Source organism: Mastigoproctus giganteus, chromosome 2 (assembly GCF_048544385.1).
Source record: "Mastigoproctus giganteus isolate SK-2022 chromosome 2, ASM4854438v1, whole genome shotgun sequence".
In the NCBI taxonomy this organism is placed as follows: Eukaryota; Metazoa; Arthropoda; class Arachnida; order Uropygi; family Thelyphonidae; genus Mastigoproctus; species Mastigoproctus giganteus.
This window is the reverse complement of record NC_143576.1, coordinates 87,589,518-87,611,805: the sequence shown is the minus strand read 5'-3', so window position 1 is coordinate 87,611,805 and position 22,288 is coordinate 87,589,518. Positions and strand designations below refer to the sequence as shown.

General features: G+C 35.0%; 1 protein-coding gene across 1 annotated transcript in view; it reads left to right on the top strand.

The window, feature by feature from the left end:
- The window catches only part of EndoA (SH3 domain containing GRB2 like, endophilin-A), a 416,265-nt gene extending 395,678 nt beyond the window's left edge, over positions 1-20,587 (top strand). Inside the window, exon 15 of the mRNA XM_090389410.1 lies at positions 18,997-20,587. The gene's annotated coding sequence lies outside the window, so the exon portion shown is untranslated. The remainder of the gene's footprint in view (positions 1-18,996) is intronic.
- Positions 20,588-22,288: the final 1,701 nt, after the last annotated feature.

Sequence of the window (22,288 nt, the reverse complement as noted above, 5' to 3'; positions counted from 1 at the left end):
AACCACCGCTAATCTCATTCAGTTTAAACGCGTTAGAGCAAGAGCGAGGTACATTAGACGCAGTAATAAAAAGGCCGCTTGGATTCGCTTCACTTCAACCATCAATCAAGCAACTCCCACGCATAAAATTTGGAAAACAATCAGGAAAATGAGTGGTAAATACCAAATGACACCTCAGCCTATCATGGAATGGAGAGGGCAGAACATTTCTGACCCTACCCAAATTGCCAATATACTAGGAGAAACTTTTGCCAAAACATCAGCAACAGAAAGTTACATACCAACCTTCAGAAGATTCAAAGCAAATTCAGAAAAACAAAAGTTAAATTTTTCTTCAAAAGCAGAAGAACAATATAACTTACCATTCACTATCCACGAACTACATAGAGCCTTGTCAACATCTAGGCGTAGCGCGGTAGGACCAGATAATATCCATTATTCGATGATACAGGAACTAAGTGCTAATTCACTGCAGTCGCTTCTTGATCTGTTCAATAGGGTCTACCGGGAAGACACATTCCCTGAACAATGGCACCACGCTACAGTCCTTGCCTTCCTTAAACCAGGAAAAGACCCGACAAACCCCACTAGCTATAGACCCATTGCCTTGACCAGTTGCCTTTGCAAAATTCTTGAAAAGATGGTGAACCGTCGACTGATATGGTACCTGGAAAATTTCAATCTCTTACATCCTGCACAATTCGGCATTCGACAAAACAGATCAACACTAGATATATTAGTAAGACTAGAGAATTCCATTCGGAATGCATTCCTTAGATCGGAACACCATGTAATGGTTTGCTTTGACATCAGCAAGGCCTATGATTCCACGTGGAAGTATGGAATACTCCGCGAATTACATCGCCACGGACTTCGGGGCCATCTCCCCATTTTCATACGCAACTTCCTAGACAAGAGAACTTTCTAGGTTCGATTTAAAACTTCGCTGTCTAGACTATTTTTTCAAGAAGAAGGAGTTCCCCAGGGCTCTGTACTCAGTGCTACACTCTTTATAATTGCGATAAACACCATTGCTGAACAACTTCCGAACACTATCGATAAGGCACTGTTCGTAGATGACCTTAGTATTTCTTGCCATGCGAAAAACATGAATACGATCGAGAGATAATTACAAGGGGCAATAAGTAAGATCAGTACATGGGCACAAACCAATGGTTTTCAGCTTTGTTCTCAAAAAACGTTGTGTATCCATTTTTGCCGACAACGTAAATTGCACCTACACCCGGAACTACAACTGAACGGAAAACCAATAGCAGTTCAACCCAGCATACGATTCTTAGGAATCACCTTAGATCATAAACTTACCTTCCTGGAACATATTAAAAGACTAAGAACATCCTGCCAACAAAAATTAAATATCATCTGGGTTCTCTCAGCAACAAAGTGGGGAGCTGATCGCCTTACCTTATTACGGCTATACAGATCTTTAATAAGATCAAAACTTGATTATGGGTCCCCAGTATATAGCTCAGCAAGGCCTAGTGTCCTTCGCTGGCTTGATCCTCTCCATCATAGTGCAATACGCATTGCTCTAGGAGCATATCGCACGTCCCCAATACATAGTCTATATGCCGAAGCTCACGAACCCCCTCTCTCTATCAGAAGGCAACAACTTATATTACGCTATGCATATAAAATTCGATCTATGCCTGAACACCCAAATTGGGAATTACATTTCACTCCCCAACACAGCAGGTTATACCATAACCGCCTTACTGCTAACAGACCGTTAGGTATAAGAATAAGACATCTTCTAGAAGAACTTAATCTGAGTTTTGATAATATCGCAAATACCCCTCCACTACTCCTTCCACCGTGGAGAATTACTCCACCTTTATGTGATAAATACCTTCATAAATGGGATAAATCTGCACTACACAAAGAAAATTTCTTGCAGTGGTGGAGCAGTTTCCAAACTTCACTGTAGTTCATACAGATGGGTCAAAAAATGAGGCCCACGTTGGAATCGCCGCAGTTTTCCCGAACATAACATTAGCCTACAAACTGCCACATGAGTTCAGTATCTTTTCTGCTGAACTAATGGCAATTCAGGTTGCACTGAAGCACATCGAGTCCTCCAATATTGAAAGCAGTATAATATTCTCTGATTCTCTAAGTGCACTTCAAGCCCTGGAAAACACCATGAACGTCACCCACCCAGTCGTTAAAGAAATAACAAACACTTTATATACCTTATCTGAGCTTGGAAAAACCATACACTTCTGTTGGGTCCCAGGACATATGGGTATTCCAGAAAATGAATTAGCGGACAATGCCGCAAAAGCAGCCGACTTACCACCTGATGTACAGTGGAGAGTTCCACATCAAGATTATAAACGAATAATACAAGAAAAATGCATGTACCAGTGGCAATCAACATGGCAAAACCAACTTGACAATAAGCTTCGAAGTATCAAGCCAAATCTTGAGCAATGGCCTTCAAGCCTCAGTGCAATTAGACAACAGGAGGTAATACTAGCTCGCCTCCGAATAGGTCACACTAATATTACTCATGGCTATCTTTTAAGAGGAGAGAATCATCCCCAGTGTGATCACTGTAAAACAGTGCTTTCAGTGAAACATATCCTTGTGGAATGCACAATATTTGCAATAGAACGCCAGAATATCTTCACTCCAGCCACAACTGAAGACCCACTAACGCTTATTTCACTTTTGGGCAATAAAACCAATGTCTCAAAGATTTTTACATTTCTCAAAGCGATCAATATATACCACCTCATTTAGCTAGTCAAAAATCAGTTTCCTGACTCTCGATCCATAAAAAAATAGCATAAATACTAACCTATGTATGGCACACTATGGCCATAGACGCCCATGCGCCAAAAAAATCCCCAACCAAACAAACAACAATATTATGAAGGTACATATAATACATACATAGACAAAATTTTAGACTAGTTTTTCTTATATATTTCATACTTTGGAACGGAACCCCTTTATTACTATGGGAGCCATAACTCAGTATTCGCGGCATTTCTCAGGAACATAACCCCCGCGAATAACGGGAGTTTACTGTACTCAGATACATTATTTAAATATTATTTTATTTTATTTATCTTTCTATTATAGCTCTACCAAATTTAATCATATGCATTATGTAAGATGTAAAATCTTACAAGTAAATTGTATATAAAGATAACAGATCATTGTTCCCAAACTGAGAATTTAATAAGAAAGCATACGTTAGGAATAGTTATATTGTAAAATAAAATATAACAAATGAAATAAATTGAACAAAGTGGATCGTTAAAAATATGGGGCGATTAAATTAAGGAAGGGGCTAATCGAAGGGAGGGAGAGTCGTGAGAATTACTGCACGAAATTTCTACCAACAGATGGATAAACACTCGGCTATAAGTACCGTAAACAAATCTGAAGATCTAAAACGGGTAGCAGAGCCATCAGTAAGTAGCAGACAGAGGGGGGGGGTCGCTTGAGAACAAAGAAAGTTGGGCCGAATTAGTCGGGACATCCATTTGATCGGTGACACCTGGAGAAGAGACGGGTAGTAAATACGGGACAGATGCTTGGGTGAGATTTAAGACTGGCGTCTGGCTCTCAGTGATAGCAAGTTTTGGGATCTTAGGAAGAAAAAGTGTTAAGTGAAACAGAAAGATGGCGGCGAACTTCAAAGCAGCGGACTACCTGGGAAAATTTACAAATTTCTTAAAATGAGGAGTTGGATAGTGCACTGAAGAGACAGCTTGAGAAAAATTAAAATGGGCAAATAGGACAGAGTGAAAGTTTGATAAAATGAGAAGATTGGTTAAGACTCAGAACTAGGGCGGTTGTCAATATAGAGGCGATACATAATTTAGATGAACAAAAAGTGAGTGAAAAGGGGGAGACACATGACAGTTGAGATTTTGTCGGTGTTTGTGGAAATGGGTTAAAATAGTCACAGAGTTGAGTTTTATGTGTGTGTCTATGGAAATGAGTTAGGAGTCACTGAGTTGAGTTTTTGTTGGTTTTTGGGAAAATGAGAGACAGACAGTGGAGTTTTTTCGTCGGTGTAAGTAAAAATGAATTAGGAGATGACAGTTGAGGGTTTTGTCATGGTAGAAAATATGTGTTAGTAACATTGACAGTTGAGTTTTGACGTGTTAGAATATATGGAGTGTAAGGAGAATAAGCCTGTCCGTCATTGGAAGGGAAGGGCAGTGGCCGTATGCAGAAAGTCTAATCTGTCATGGAGGAAGGCAAGGGTAGTAGCCCATATGCAAACGAGCACTGTGAAATATTTTTTGGTGAACGAGTTTTAATTAAAAGGTGGAGCGGAGAAAAGAGGGTAGCACCCTGTGAGCTTTCTCCTTGTGAATGAGTTTTAATAAGGTGGAGCAGAGAAGAAAAGTGCCCTGTGAGTTGTCTCCTTGTGAATGAGCTGTAAAAAGTGGAGTAGAGAAGGGGTTAGTGAAAGATGCCCTGTGAGTTTTCTTATTTTAATAAGAAGTTCTTAATAGGTGGAGCGGAGGAGCGAGGGTAACGCCCTGTGAGCTTTCTCCTTGTGAATATGTTTTTTTTAAAAAAAAAAAGGTAGAGAGATGAAAGTAACGGAGAAAGTAAAGGAGTGGAATGATAGAAATCAGCAAAGGCAAAGGTGCCTGGAAAAAGAAGTCCCTTTTGATGAAGACATCGAGTTCCGATGTCCCAGATGGTACGAAGCAGCCCTTGTATTGAAACTAACAGGTGGTGAGGGCAAAGTGCCAGCCCTATTAGACGGAGCGGAGCCAAAAAAATTAGTAGCCCGATCAGGATGGAGAAAGGACGCCAGACCCATGCAGCCAAGAGTTCCGTGAAATTATCTGTAGCAGATTCAGGAGAAATAAGATGAAGGAAAGCCTTAGAAGACAGCCTGGAGAGCCTAAGATGGAAGCTTGAAACCTCCCTGGAAAAGAAAGGAACAAGATAGAAGTAGGTGAGCGATATATTAAGTATGCTAAGTTAACAAGGACTGTTAGTGAAACAGTATAGTAATTAATAAAAAAAAAAGGGATAGCACTAGAAAGTAAAATGAAAGATAAATTATCTCTGAGGTAGATATACTAACAGAGTTTATTATGTTAAAAAAAGGTTTCCCTTGTATAATGCAAGGGAAACGAAGGAATGAGTAATAGATTAAATTGATATACAAATAGCTACAATGTGTTAGAAGGGTAGTAAAGTTTATAAAGAGGAACTCTGAATATGTTTTAATGATAGATAATTGAGTTATATGGGTATAACTCAATTATCTATCATTAAATATGTTTTAATGATAGATGATTGAGTTATATGAGCAACTCTGAATATAGTGTTTTTATTGATGAAGATTTGTTGGTTTATCAGAAAGACTAATAACAAATAGAGACTTTAGGAAGGTTAAGATTGGTCTACAAGTATATTGTAACACAGTGGTGAGAACACAGAGCATAATGATGAAAGTAGCATATTTGATTTTTAATATATGAAACAGAATTGTATCCAGGAGTAAGTGAAATAGATATAGTGAATGTATAAGTGTTAGGAGTTAGTTAGAGCAAGAAGAATGAATCAAGTGTTTTCATATAATGTTCAACTCAGATTAGCTAGTGAAGGGAAACAGGAATAAGAATAATATAGGCAAGGTATCTTTGATTTAACTTTGTATGTCATATTACATGCTATCTAGTTCAGTTGTATCTCATGTTTTATATATATATATGTAAATAAACCTTGTTGTTTATTAATTAGTGAGTTTGTTATTCTTGAACACTCAGCCTTTCCGAAGGGACTTATACATAATTGAGAAGTTCCCTTGAATCTGGAATTCTCCTGTGGAGCAAAGTCAGATGTGTAAGTGGGGGGGTGTAAGAAAAAGAGGTCTATATAGTTAAAAGGGAACAAAACAAAATAAGGAATATTTAATAACATTATTATTATTAATATTCAAAATAAAATTAAAGAAAAGTAAAACACATATATATAAAGGACTTTAATTTCCCCCCACAATTAAAGCCAATATTAGGTGGCTTTGCTCATGTTTAGCCTAAGCATAGCAACCACATGCCCAGTATGTGTTTACGTTAGGCGAAAAATATCTGGACTTCATCACGCATTTTGACATGTAAGTTTACATATTTTATTTTTGTAATAAAGATTTAACTTTTAATATCCCAATTTCAATGCCTTTTTTTTTTTTTGTTTTTTAAGTAACATTAACAACACACAGATGGATAAGCCATTGACAGTGATGGTGAAGTGCATCATCATTGTCATTGGTTGTTTGATAATTTGTTCGATGTTGTGTTCTGTAGTTGTGTTTGTTAAATGGCAGCCAGGTTGGTTGTTGTAATTGTTTTGTTTTTTAAGAGAAGTTTATGAAAGGAAATTATGTCACTTTGAATATTTTCTATGATGCAACTATGGCGTGGTTGCCAATCCACAGAAGTTTGCATGATGCATTGTAAATTCAGTGATATATTTTTGTGAGCTTGGACCCTGCTGCAGCTGTACCACCACCTGCACATTAGGATGGTATGCCACTTGCTCTAATAAACTTCATTCTCAAGTAGTGGAATTTAAAGATTTTGAATTAGCTAGTTCTAATTCAAATCAGACATAATGTTGAGCCGATTTAAAAGTATCTGATTGAGTTGGAGCAGCAAAGAGTAAGGGTGTAGGAGGAAGAGAAATATAGACAGTATTGCAAGTAAAACAGCTCACAACAAAGAGGATGACTGAAGTTAATAATCTGTTCAAAGGATGTTGTTAATGATTGAAGCATGTTGAGAGACAAGTTCAGTCAAGGATGAAATGAATTTTTGTGATGCTGTAATGAACTGTACCTAGAGAAGAAGCAGAATTCTGTTCTAACTTATATCCTTGGCCTCTTTAAAGACTGATCTTTGATCATTGTTGATCTTTGGTAGTGTTATAAATCTTTAATATTGCTTTGATTAATCTTTGTTTTTAATAAGCAGTTAAGTAAAGCCTAAATTAACTTGGTGAATCCAATATTTTGACCATGGAATGTATCTCCCCTTTACAACGCATGCATGCATATATTCAGTTTCGGTATACCTCGCTATTCATAGGAATATATCAATGATGTCAATCGGGCTACCTATATATTCCTGGCCATTGCCTTTTTGATTTTATTCTTTCATGCGTGTTTCTTTCTGTGCAATTTAAATTGATGGTCCTTTCAGAAATGTGTTTCAAAGATAGCTGATGCCTTATTAAATTTCTGTTTTTTCCCTTCTCTGTTTTTTTTTTTTTTTTTTTATATTTTACTCCTTTCTTGTATGAAAAAAAAAAAAAAAAACATACAGTCTTAGAGGTTAGTTACTTTCAGGTGGAAGCTTTGCTATTTATTATCACTGATAAATACAGTAACTAGAAGCTATGACTATAATTGCACAATATTAATTCCCATTATAAGAGATTCTGATTTATTGGCTCACTCTGTCTGTAGAGTTGTTCATCATATGTGTCACAGTTATTTGGCATATAACATTTTTGTTTTCCCACTGCTTATATCACACCAGACTGAACTCAGTATTGCTCTGGCCACCTCCATTGACCAAGTGCACTGTCTTAGATTATCTGTGCTTCTTACCAAGAACAATTCCCTCCTTCCCTTTCTGTACACACTATATCAAATTCTGCATCCTGCATGTCTTGGTGGCACCATATTTCCAATATCCCTACAATGTATTAGATTACTTAACTAATACTTCAAATTAATCAAATTTATTTACCATACTCCTAGCAGTATTGCACAAGTATGTTAATGTGACCTGTTTTGCTGTTAGTAACCCTAACACACCCATATATTTGCTTTTGCCATGAGGTGGACCCCCACCAGGCTGCTGTTAAGGGGTGTGTGTGTGTGTGTGTGTGTGTGTGTGTGTGTGTGTGTGTGTGTGTGTGTGTGTGTGTGTGTCCCAAACTAGGTTTTCCAACTCATTTAGCACTGCCTCAATAGCATCAGCAAATACTCTTACACCTTTCTATTTAAGTATATCTCATCCCTGTGAAAACAGTCTCTGCAATTAACAAATGCAGACTGTCTTTGCAGAAAAAAACTCAACCCCACAGTCCTTGCACAATCTCTCTGGGGCCAGAGTGATTGACAAAGTTCTCATTATGTCCAGACAAAATTACAGACACCTTTAAAATTTAAATCTAGCTTAGTTTTTTCTCAACATTGCCTTACACATGTTAAGTAAATCCTTAGATTATCTAGTACCAGTGTGTACAATGATATTACCTTTTGTGTCTTTAAAAGATAACTGTCATACATCATTAAATTTTGCTGTTGGCAAGCATACCCTGATCCTGTTCTACCTATGATTTTTGTACAATATATTTCTGGTTTCTCTGACGACAAATCAAGTCAGAGTTACCGACAATAGCTATTTCCTATTAAACTTTCTGTCTGGGGATGCTACTATTGTTAATGCATGAATTTTAGACTCTTGCCTTGGGCTCATCTGCTGAGTGCTAGCTGAGTCCCTTTTTTTAATTTCTTTGCGGCCATCAAACTTGTTATTCAAACTCTCAAATTTCACCTATTGAAATACTGAATTTGCACTTAATCTGCTCACACTTGTAATGAAAATGCACAAAGATATCTACTTTGGCTGTATAATTTTCTGCTACAGATCACTTTGCAGGCAAACAACAAGTAGCGCAAATTATAAAACCCTGATTCAAGGAGGATTGCCCTCAGCAGTTTTCCCCTGAACTGTCTCACTCCCACTACTTTGAGATCTTTGCTTTGTTGCTCTGAGGCATAATTTTAGCTTAAATTTAAATTAAAAATACCATACTAAACTAGGAAATTCATAAGTGCAATAATAATGCTATGCTAGGATATGCAAGCTTTATAGAATGTGGGACTGGTTTTTTTTTTTTGCAGCCCAAAAATTCAAATGCATATAAAAAATACTTTTTAAAATGTTCTAAATAAAAATTTTCTTTTATTTAATCTTATAACAATAAGTTATTTATGTGTGCACTTCATAACTAATGTGGAAGATGATGTTGGTATTAGTGGTGGCAAATAATGCAAGAAAGAAAGAAAGCTTTATATAGCATCAGCCAAAAATAAAAAATCTCAACAACAACACTTTGCATATCACCTGTCCATCCCTTCTAACAGTTTCTGTGGTTTTTCTTTGAATTTATTAAAACTAGCCACTTCCACAACACCAAATGGAAGTTTGTTCTAACAATCAACTACTCACTGGCTGAAAGCAAATTTCCACACATCTGTTATGCATTTTTATTGTTCCTCAATTTGAACTTATACCCTTGCTTGTAGTCTGAGTAGAGAAAGCATGCCATCAGCTTTGAGCTTACTCAATCCATTCAAAGCCTTAAACACCTGTCAGATCTTGCAGGTGCCTAGTCTCCAGAGCAGTAATTTTCAGAACTGAGGCTCTTTCCTGGTTTAAATACAGTTCACGCTAAAATCTGGTTCAACATTCAGTCTGTTTCTCTATTAGTTTTTGAGGAAAATGAAAGATGAAAAACTAGTTTCAAACTTATGCCTTGATGAAAGGCATTAGCAATTTTACTGCTTTCTGAGATGAATGTGAAATATTCATTTCTACAACTTAACTAAAAATCAATCTGGGAGAGTTTATCTTAATACTCTTTTAGAGCAGTCACAGAAAAGTTTGGTTAATGAATTCACTTCTTATGAATTCACTTGTAATATTTCTTCATTTTTGATAACAGAAAATGGGTTCTTAATCACAGTTTTCTGGCATCAATTGTAGGAAAATATTCGTTTGTGTTATTTTAGCTCCTGAAAAATGTTATTTGATTCTCAGGGAAATTGCATCTGAGATATTACTTCAATCTTATTTTTCATGTAATTCCATTAAAATACAAAAAGATTTAAAATATTTATTGTCAATGCACTTTGCTCATAAACAATGCTTTTTAATTATTGCTTATATGTTTCATGAATTTTGAAATATTAGTTTTAGAGCCTTGTGCATTGAGATTTAATTTATTTCAAAGACAGAATATGTCACCTAAGCAAGTCACCATTGTTAAGCAATCAAATTCATTAAACCTGGCTTTAAATTCAAATATAGCATATTTTCCTGGTGGAGGATATTGCTCCAATAATGATATAACTCCATCTTTTATTTTGAAGAGTCATTTTAAAGTGCTTCCTTTTGATATCCATCAAACCTCACAGGTGCTCATGTTCACTTACTAATTACAAAACAGAAATTTGTAAATTCAAAAGACAAGGTTTTATGGAATTCATGAAACTCTTGAAAAGTGGGGCATAGTTTTTACAACTAGCACCTCTCTGTGAATACTACAGTGCACCCAAACACAGTGGCTCAACCACTGGAACCCACAGACAAGCTCAGTGTGGGACCTAACATTGCTCAAGTCTGATGCTTTTCAAGTCAATATTGCATTTAAAATCATTGATTAGCTTAAATGTGTCATCAACCCAGTGTTCTCCCCAGGACCTATCAAATGGGCACACCGCCTGATGAATTTAGCTGACCGCACACTGATCTCAGTTAATATTAATTTGAACATAATATGCAATTGAGTTCAATGCGAGCATATAATGTTAAATTATGCAATTAATTTGTGCTCTGGATCGCTGAAGTCACATTTATAAATAACAGAAAATTTTATAATATTGCAAAGTATTACACTTCCCATCCGGCTACTTCATAATGCAACCTAGATGGCAAAATTTTCTGGGGAGAACACTGCATCAACCACATCCATTTTTAATGCAAAAACTGACTGTTTTGTATTCAATGTATTTGAGAGTCTCCTTAACATTTTTGTTGCCATGTTTTTATTTCTGTGTTTTGCTTTATTGTTGAATAAAGGCAGAGTACTCAGCTAATTGGCTTCATTTCTTCCAAAAACACAGAATGTAATAATGTTCAGTGCAGGACATACTGAATTTTTGCAAATAATGTTTGTGTAACCTTTTTCAGCTCTTGGTTTGGAAATTACATACGAAGCTAGCACCAAGTTTTGATTAGAAGAACCAAGTTGAAAGTGTGCTATTTTGGATAGCAGTAATTCCTCTTTCTTATTTTTGGAATATCTATGGGCTTACCTGCATATTCTGGATGTGTGCATTCCAAATCTCATCTCAGTTTTATAGTTTCATGGACTTATTTGATAATTCTGCATGACAGATTACTCATTTTGGCAAGTGTTTTGGCACTACCAATAATAATGAAGTGAAATTAGAAATATTCATTGAAATGCTTGTGGCCCCAAGAAGATTTTACCTTCTTATTTTTTTATTATTATTATATTTTTTTTATGAAAACCCAAAACACGAGAGATATTAGAACCTATAGTACTTAATACCATGTATGGGTTGGAGGTTGAGAAGATGAAAGAAAGTATTTGTTGACATTAGACTTCAACTTCTGTAGATTGTAATTTTCAGGAAATACTTATGAAGGAAGGTTGTTCCAGAAAATGGAAGTTGGATGAATAAATGAGGAAGAAGAAAAGTTGGTTCCGTGAGTTCGAAGTTGGACAGTAAAAGGATCTTGACTGGTTACAGCACGTTCAGACTGCTTTGAAAGAGAGCGGGAATTATAGAATCCAATTCATTCAGAAGAACAGTGCCAATGGAAGTATCTGTAGAAAAGGCATGTAGTAGAAACAGAACATCTATGAGACAGAGTGGAGAGACTCTGTTAGAGAGGAGTCATTAATTAATCTAACTACCCTCTTTTGAATGGAATATAGAAGCCTCAGGGAGGTTTGGGGATACTGCCACAGATGTGAGAACATGGTAGGGCAGATTTGTACAGAGTGAACAGCTGTTTAGAAGTAAAGTAACACCTAGTGCAAAAGAGAACCCAGTTTTTTAGATGCGGAGAAAGCAACATTTGTAATGTGCTTATGCCAAGAGAGATAAGAAATTGAAGCAATCCCCACAAGAGATATATGATCTTGCCTAGAAATTGGAGTGCCATCGAAGGTATGTAATAAGAATAGGAGCAGAAGAATCCTTTTTGCAAGGTATAGGACAAGACTGAGTTTTAGAAGGATTGAAATCAACTAAGTTATCTTTGCCCCACTGGAGAATTACCTGGAGATCAGTATTTAAGGAATTGGTAGTGCATATTCGAAAAGTTGAAGCTGTTTGAGTAGGGGCAAGGTTTCTCAAACTCAAAGGTGCAATGTGCTATCATCGGCAAAACTATGGATAGAATTTCTAGTCAATAGAAGAAGATAATTAATATACAAGAGGAAAAGAGAGAGTGAGAAAGAACTGAATCTTGGGGAAAGCCAGCAATAGAGGAGAAGTTAGAAGGCAGAGAGCCATCTATCATCAGTTGCTGTTAGTGGTCAGAGAGAAAACTGGATACCCAATTGCAAACTAAGATGGAAGATTATTTAGAAGAACTTTATGCCAAACACAATTAAAAGCCTTTGAGTTTCGACAAACTCTTCCATTCAGTTTGTCCATAGATGGGTAACATAAGTTAGAATATCACCAGTGGATTGACACTGATGGAATCCATACTGGCAATTGTTGATCAGACGGAAGGTTTCTAGATAGTTTAAGTTAGCGGTTAATTGATTTTTCCATTACTTTAGAAAGAGTAGAAGTAATTTCAAAGGGATGATAATTGTATGGGTGTGGATTTGTCCCCCTTTTATGAACTGGCTGGATATGAGCAAATTTCCAAGCAGAAGGAAAAACGTCTTTGCAATAAGAAAGTGTAAAAAGGCAACACACAACAGGAGTAAGTTCAGGAGCACAGATTTTGAGAACAAGTGCAGAAATACCATCAGGACCTGGAGCTTTCTTAGCATCAAGATTTGTAAAAATCCTTCTGACATCCTTATGATGGAAGACCTCCATTCCCAAAATGCTACATTGAATGTAGCATTTTGGGAATGGAGGAAAGGCAAGATCATTAATACACAAGTTGGAAGAAAAATAGGATGCTAGCAGGTCAGCTTTATCCTTGACTGAAGTGGTATTAGAACCATCTGGTTTTGGCAGAGAACCATCTGGTTTGGGAACAGAGATGGGCAAAGTTTCAAACAATAGCTTTGGAGAGACCAGAATGCTTGCCTACCATTATGGCAAGAAGCAAGTTTTCTACTCATAGCCTGTTCAAAATCTAGTTTGGACTGATTAATAACTGCTTTACAATTGTTGCAATGGTGTAGGCAGAAAATGAAACTGAAGAATTGGAAACAAGCCAATTACGATATGCAACATTCTTCTCTTGAACAGCCTTAGCACATTTATTGGAAAACCAAGGTTTAGATAAAGGATGAGGTTTTAAGGTAGTGTGTGGAACAAAGGATTCCATCCCTACAAGGCTAATTTTGCTGACATGATCTGAGAAATGCCGACATCAGAAGTTTTGAAACAGTAATCCGACCAAGAAAAAGAAGAAAAGAAGTCTCGCAGGTCATCCCATTTTGCATTCTTGTAATGCCAAACAACACGAGGTTTTGAGAACAAGTGAAGAAATACCATCAGAACCTGGAGCTTTTTTTAGCATCAAGATTGATCAAAATCCTTTGACATCCTTTTCATGAAAGACCACAGAAGACATTCGATGGAGGGTACCGGGAATGGTGTGAGGTTGTTTACTAAGATGTTGAGTTGGAAAAAAAATAGAATGCTAGAAGGTCAGCTTTATCTTTGGCTGAAGTGGCAATAGAACCGTCTGGTTTTGACAGAGGTGGAAACAGAGATGGGCAAAAGTTGCGGCCAATAGCTTTGACAAGAGACCAGAATGCTCGGCTACCATTTGGAGCAAACGTTGACACCAGAAGATTTGAAATAGTAATCCAACCAAGGAAAAGAAGAAAATAAATCTTGAAGATCATCCCATTTTACATTCTTGTAATGCCAAACAACATGAGGTTGATAATGGCCACGAGAGAAAGGCTCCTTTGGAGAGGAGACCATCAAGTTATGATCTGAGATTTCTAGAGGAACACTCACCTTGACCTTGTACAAAGAGGGGTTATAACGCCTCTTATCACTTAGAACCAACCAAAAATGGTACTCGAAAGTTCACCATTTAAGCAGAGTTCAAATGGTTCTGCTATATGATTTTAATGCCAAGCAAATCTTTATATAACGAACACTAGAGAAAAGTACACTTTCCTTTATGGGATCTCATTTTAATAAATTTTTATACATTTCTAATGCTTACAATTCTTTCCAACTCAATCCCATTCTAACCAAATGCAAGTAGTAAGGAGGTAAATTCTGTTAAATAAGGTATTGCAGTTCTTCTTGTCAGTTCATTCTCAGAACTTAAGGTTATTCACAAAACCAGTGAATCCACAAAAAAAAATAAATTCCGATATAATTTATTATATTAATAAATCTTTATGGCTGTTGTTGCTATTTGGTTTTTAGGGGCATTAGCAACTAAGGCCGTATTGCTCCAGGGATATGCGGTGGTCATTCCCTGACCTTTCCGCATCCTCCGTATTTGGTGGTCACGGGCTCGAATCCCGGTCTAATCAAGAAGCATGAGCTACGCACTGCTGCTCCTTCCACCTGGCTACAGAAGCTCCTTCTTTTTGTCACTTGAAATAATTACATTACAAGAGATATACAGTATTGCAACATTCCCTCCACATCCAATGACTTGGAAATTCACTGAGAAAAAATTACAAAATTATTAAAAAATTTATTTTCAAAAGGAAGAACTGTGCTAAGTTGATAATATGTAAAGTTACCCTTCTGTTTGTTTTTATATAGATGTTAATAAGATCAAGGCTGAAAGTATTTTTAGTTAAAAAAGTAGTTGTTGACTAAAAGTAGAAACTTCAGCCTTGAAAAGAAAGCTTATTTCTCAGAAGTTATGCAGAAATAGCAGACCTTAGAATCATTAAACTTAAGCCGACAAAATTTAAGTTTAAAAAAATCAGAAATTTACACTTTGTCGGAAGTGGTTTCTTTGAAGGTTCTTCACTATAGTAGTTTTCCATTGTTCATTACAGAATGCAAGCACCCAAGACACAGACATTGCTAATATATTTGACCTGACACGAACCATTTGCAAGTGGCCTTTTGGAACAGATATGCAGTTTAGCAGCTATGAAATACTTGCACTTTTCTCTTTAAATGGGAAAATCAAAGGAGTAAATGAGTTAATTTTTTTTTTTTTTTTTTTTTTAGGAGCATTAGCAACTAGGGCCATATTGCTCTGGGATATGCGGTGGTCATCCCCTGACCTTTCCACATCCTCCATATTTGGTGGGAGTTTTAAACGAGTTCTACTTTCATATCATATTTGCATATGATATGAAAGTAGACTACTAGTAAAATGTGTTTGTAAGTATGATTGGCTGTGTTTCAGATTTTGACATTATTTTCATATTTCCAAAGCTTTTGATCATATTGGCATAAATTCCTGGAAATGTGGAAAATATCAATTATTTCATCAAAATACAGAAGTCTTTTCCCTGATAACTTCCTGGTCTAAATTATAATTATTAGTGAACAGTGAAGAAAACTACTTGGAAGTATTGCTGTTGAAGCCATTACATATTTTTCAGCAGAAATTCATATCCCTGTGTTAATTATTTGTGTGGTCTTTTTTTTTTTTTCACAACATGGCTGAGCTGGATAGCCCAGCCACGTTGTGAAAAATTATGCAACCTTTGTCTCAGACTGGATAGTCTGAGACAAAGGTTGCATAATTTCTCAACTGGAAACTTGAGTTTTTCATTCAGAAAACAGACAGATTGACTACAGAACACATGCAGTTTGCAGATAATATATAAGGCACAATATGGTCTGTTACTGATGTGTCTAAAAACCCTATCATAATCATCATCCATATTCAGTCCACTGTAGGATGAAGACCTCTCCAGCAACTTTCCAGTTCCTTCTGTTTTGTGCAATGGCCATCCATTTACTACTACCCACAAACTCTTGAATTTCATTGGTCGATCTCCATTGTTGTCTTCCAGGTTTTCTTTTAGCTCCATTGTGTTATTTTCTTATTCCATCTGTCGTCATGGCTTCAAGCTAAGTGTCTTGCCCAAAACCATTTCAGTTCTTTAGTTTTCATAATAATGTCCTTTATTTGTGTTTGCTGCCTAATCCATGTGTTTCTCTTCCTATCTAAAGTCTGATTCCTAATATAATTTGTTCCATTCTTCACTGTGTAGTTTTCAGCTTCTCTTCCATTCTTTTGGTGAGTGCTCAAGTTTCACTTCCATAAGTCATGGTGGGGAGTATATATCGGTTCATTATTTTACTTTTCAGACAAATTGGGGTATTACTCCTCAGTATGTAACTATATTTCCTGAATGCTATGTTATCCATCCAAAATTTATTCTTCTCTTTACTTCCAGCCATTTATCATTATTACAGCTAATTACTTGTCCCATATAAGTATATGAATCTATCTTTTCAATTACTGCTCCTTCAATGATTATATCCCTTTCTGTGGCATAATTTTTTCATTATTATTTTTGTTTTAACCATATTCATCTTTAGTCAGAAATCCTTGCTAACTCTTTCTGCATAACTGATTACGATTTTCCTCTGATTCTTTGGGATCGTGGCTTATGATCACAATCATCTGCAAATCTTAAATGATTTAGGTACTCTCCATTCACATTGACTCCTTTTTGCAGCCAGTCTTGTGAAAGCTTCTTCAAGGGCAACAGTAAACAACTTTGGAGATATTGTGTCTTCTTGTTGAACTCCTTTCTCAATTTGAAATTTGCTGCTGTCTTTGTCTAGTCTAATAAAGGTAGTGTTCTCATGTATTTTCTTCAAAATCATAATGTATGGGGTGTCTATGCTTTGTCTTTCCAGTGCCCGAAACATTGCTTTATGCTGTATGGAGTCAAATGCTTTTTCATAATCCACAATGCCAGGCATAATGGTGTTTTATATTCATTTGTTTTCTCCATTAGCTGTGATATTACGTAAAGGTGATCCATAGTTGAGAATCCTGTCCTAAAGCCAGCTTGCTCTTTCAGTTGATTCTTGTCAAGTATTTTTTCTAATCTGTTAGTAATGACCCTTGTGAACAAATTGTAGATGTGGGACAACAAGGTAATTAGTCTATAATTTACAAATTCTGATTTATCTCCTTTGTTATGCACCAAAATATGATTGCATTATTCCACTTCTTAGGCATCAAGCCTTTTCCTAATGTATTTTGTGAAGAGTTTTGCTAGTTTTTGTGTCATATCTCTTCCTCCCGATTTTAACAACTCTACAGTAACTTCATCTTCACCCGGGGCTTCGATTCTTCATTTTCTTTAATGCATGTTCTTCCTTATCAGGAAGGATATCGGGTATGTTGTCTATGTGTTGCGAATTTGTGATCCATCTTCCCCACTGCTTGCATCATTTCCTCACTCCTATATAATTCTTTATAGTAGTCTTCTGCTATTCGAATTATATCTTCTCTGCTATTTATAAGTACATCATCACTATTTTTCAGTGTCATTTGTTTTTCTGTATTACTGCTCATGACTGCTGATTTAAGTCCTTTGTTTTCCCTTAATGCTTGTTCTACTTTTTTTGTGTTAAATCTTCTTATGTCCTCTCTGAATCTCTTTCTAATGGCTTTGCATAACTCGGTATACTTAATTTTGTTCTTGTCAGTGTTTATCTTGCTCTTCATTTGTCATCTTCGGTTCATCATGACGAGTGTTTCTTGACTAATTTTTTCTTCTTTGGATTTCTTTTTTCCTATAGGTTTATCGGGCTTTGTCACTTTCAGAAAATGTATTCCTCATCAATATCTTGGTCCTGAAAGGTCTTCAGAAGCTCAAACTTGTTCTAAAACCCTATAACAACCAACTAAGTCATTCAACTCTTCTTGCTTTATTAAGTGTGTGTGTGTTAATTTTCTCTTGATAGTCCAAATCTGCTGAAGTGTTTGGTTCAGGAAAATAAGAATCCTCACTGTATTCATAACTGCTTTCATTATTCCATGATTTTCAGGGATCTGGTATTAGCAGGTCTTCATTACGTTGAACTGGCCTTATTGCAGATAATATGTTCCGATGTAGCAGTCATCAGTGTGGTTCTCACTACGTAGGAATAGGAATAGCAGAAGGCATACTTTTAATTTTCTCAGTTAGCCACATCCTCAGATTTGTGTTGCAGGTAAATATAACACATATGTGGAGCCTAAATTTTTTCCTCATCACCAATCTTGCAACCAAAGTACAAAGAATCCATACAGGGCTGGATTTAAACTTGTTGTGACCCTAAGCTATAACATGTATGAGGCCCTTCTCTCTTACCTGTGACAATATTAAAAAAAGGATTTTTTAAGATGGAGCAAGGGTCTCTTGTAATGTGAGGCACTACGCTGTATCTTGTTTAGCTTATGCATAAATCTGACCCTGAATATACATTTTTCGTAATACTGTAGATTCTTTCTTCTGCTTAAATGTTTTAACAATACAATGCTAAAATATTAAAACAGAAGAAACAAGCAATATGCAATAGTGCAGATAATCTGTATGCATACTCACATCACAGTTATCTTTAAATTGTTGAGAGAGAGTGAGAATGTGTGTTGAACATGCTAACCCTCCCCAACATTATTGCCATCTCTGAGCACATGCAAACATTATTTGCAGATAATAGAGCAGATCAGTATCATAGCTACTTCCCAGAATTATAGAATATATCTATTATGGGATAACACTGAAATCGCTCTCTCTCTCTCTCTCTCTCTCTCTCTCTCTCTCTCTCTGTATGTGTGTGTAGGAATTGTGACTGTGAAATTTTAAGAATTATTTTTTAAATCTATGCATAAAAATTGACTGCAAACAGTTATATTATATTAGTGGAGGTAAGAATCATGTTGGCCACTGCTATTAAGAGGAAAAATGACACTTGACTGGCTATAATATTTGTATTGTCTCTATAATTTATGATAAATGATAAGACTACAACCAATTGATGCAAAATGACAATTTATACTATTAATTTTTTATTAGGTTTGATGGGGACAAGAGTTGTATTGTGAGTTACTCAGGAAGAAGAGAAGACTTCAGTTAAAGACCATGTTGTGAATTTGCTGCTGGCATGCCAAAGAAATCTATATCTCTTAAGTTTACTTTGGTTCAGTAGCATAATTTTTCTTGTCATCTTAATGGACATTGTACAGAGAAAATCAAATGTCAGCAATTCTCCTGGTATGGTGTAAAAAATGCACAAAATCAAGAGAAACTATTGTCCATTCCAGGGGATATTCAAGACCAAGACTGCCAGTGGCATGTACAGAGAAATATTATTTTTACCTCATGTGCTTTATCTAACGTCCTAGCAATCTTTCTGTATAATAACATAAAATGGATACGCAGTTGACTAAATAATATCCTGCTCACAAATCCTCTTACGTACATTATGCACAAATACTGTCATTAATTCATAATATAACTATCAAACCATTAAGTGTTAATATCACTGTGCCAGCAGTTAGAAGTATTGAGTTATATTGATTCATATTTCCATAGGCACTACCACTGCCAGGATATCTTGTATTGTCTGCTTTATTTTCACTTCTCAGTTGATTGTGATATATATACAAAATGTTTTACTTTGTAGAAATATATTTCCAGTAATAATTCTTACTTTTAATTGGAAATTATTTTTTAAAAAATAATTTGTTCTGTATCAGTGTGCCAAATAAGTATTTTTCTCTGAAACGTATGTTCCTTATAATTCAATTAACTGCTTAAATAATTTAAAAATTAGTAACTTCTAAATCTAATTATACATTTTAAAATTAGCTTTATAGTTTTTAGATTAACCATGTATTAGGTGCCTAATGAAGCCTTAGGCTGAAATTGTGATGTTTTTAAATTTTATTTATATAAAATCTAAAATTGCACTTAAAAAAAAAAAAAAGAAAGGGAAAAAAAGGGTTGTATAAAGTTGAAATTCTTCGTACATGTCACTACTTGGTAAATCAGTATATTGTGTATTTAACTTGTGTATAGTAAATGAAAGAAACCCTTATGTCCAGAATTGTTATGGATATAGCTTTGTTATATTATGTACTTAATTTATTTATAAAGAAAATTTTTGGGTAACTGATTGAAGTTCCTGAAAGCCACTAGTTCATTTTATAACTTTTTTTATTATTTTAATTTTAAGCTTTAATAGTACACAGTATATAAGTGGTATCAAATTTTCGTGTAATTTTGTGTTAATTCAAAATTGGAAAGCATATGAAGCATTTTCTTTAACTAATCTTGCATTCTTAAATTATAGTATGTCCTCTTGTATAAAGAAATTTTTAAATTTAATTTTCAAATACCCAATAATTATAACTTAATTTCAGTAATGAATCATTTACATAATTTTTTCCTTTGTACCAAGAAGCAAAATGCCTACTGAGTGCTGAATACTGTGCCACTTATTATAGCAAAGGCTGGTAATTTCCCTGTCCCCACCATACTCTGCAGTATTATTCTTGATAAGATCATCTAATCTAAAATATTTCTCCCAGTATTACTTCTTGATGTCTTTATATTCAATTAATGTGGATTCATGTTGTCCACCACCACCACCACCATTACTTATATCAGCATTGTATTGAAATCTGTGAAAATTAATTTTTACAATATAGATGTGAAAATTCTTTTTGTTCTTCTCCATTGGATTTTTTTTTTTTTTTTTTGGATTGTTGTTCTGGTGATGTGACAGAAGATTTGCGTGTGAGTTTAGCTGTTCTTTTGTGATAATACATATGGTGTTGTCTTTCTCATTTAAGGCTTATAAATTTTGAAATGGAAAGTTTGTCTTATCCTTAAAATTGTTTGTGTGTAATTATCAAGGTATGTCACCTCTTTCATCTATTTTACCTCTAGTAATATCATCTAGATAGTACTGTGTGTCCTGTTATAAAATTTTAAATTATAATGTTAAAGTTTGTTTCTCTAGCTCTAAAGAGTTTGCTGTGTTCTATAGTTAAAATTCCTGTGTACTTCCAGTAGTATTATTCACTCTCTGTATTGTCATCATTACTGCAGATATGTGAACATCCTAAGCAATAGTTTATCCTTACTTGTTAGCACATTGTACACCACAGTGTAAATTCAGAGGTATAAAGAATCAGATTGTGTGGTTAAAGTGTTTCGCAAAAGATTGAAAATAAAGGTTGTTTTGGGTGATGTATTTTATTTTTCTTTTCTCTCCTTTTTCTTTTTTTTTTATTATTATTATTTTATATATATATATATATAAGAATCCTATAACTCTATTAAAGACAGTTTTTCCATATATTACTAAAAACAAATTTTGCCTTTAAAAAGTTCAAAGTTCAGAAATTTTTACTTTTGTATGTAGGAAAAATAAGCCTCAAAAATCAACATTGAAATATCACATTGTGTATTATTATATACTTAAAATAATTCACAGAATATATATAAGCATAATCATAATAAAATTATTATTGAGAATTATTCATTTTTTCTTACAAGGTATATTCCTTAGTGCCTCTGTGGCTTTTACACAGTATGGAAAGATGGCAATAATAAATGGTATTTATGATTGCCATCTTTCCATACTATGTAAAAAAAAGCTTAGATCTAAGTTCAGTCTGGACCAGGGGATTTTATTCTTCCCAGAACTGTGGTTTTTCATTCAGCAAGCAAAACTGACCACAGAATACTTAGAATTTACAGACAAAATATGCTCAGTCCTCTAGTAAAAAATGTCCAGTTAACAAACATTCATACATACAAACCATTGCCAACACATAAGGTATTCACAAATAATGCCTTTAAATTATGCTAACCTGCAGTAATACTCAAAATTATTTTTAATAAAAATATATATATAATACAGACAATCCCCAGCTTATGTAATACTCAACTTCCATAAATTGGACTTTACGCAAGTTTTTGCCAGCCAGTGCAAAGTCAAAAAAATTGTGGAAGCGTATTTTGCATCCGATAGGAATAAATGGAGGTATCATGAAAATATCGTAATGTGAACCCAATAACACATTGTTTTTTTTTTAGTAATTCGTTCCCAAGACTTCGGAAGTTGAAGTTTTTGCTATATAACTAAGATATTTATCTCTCTAAAAGGTAATTTTTATAATGGAAATTACACTACACTTTCATCGTTATCGTATGTTCAATTATAAGAATCAATTTTGAAGAACTTTGTGATATTTTTCTAAAACACATTTCTGGAGGTCACTACTGTAAAACAAAAACAATTTGTACTTTCCGGTTTATTAGGCTTTTCTGTTAGTGCAATCTACTATAAACAGGT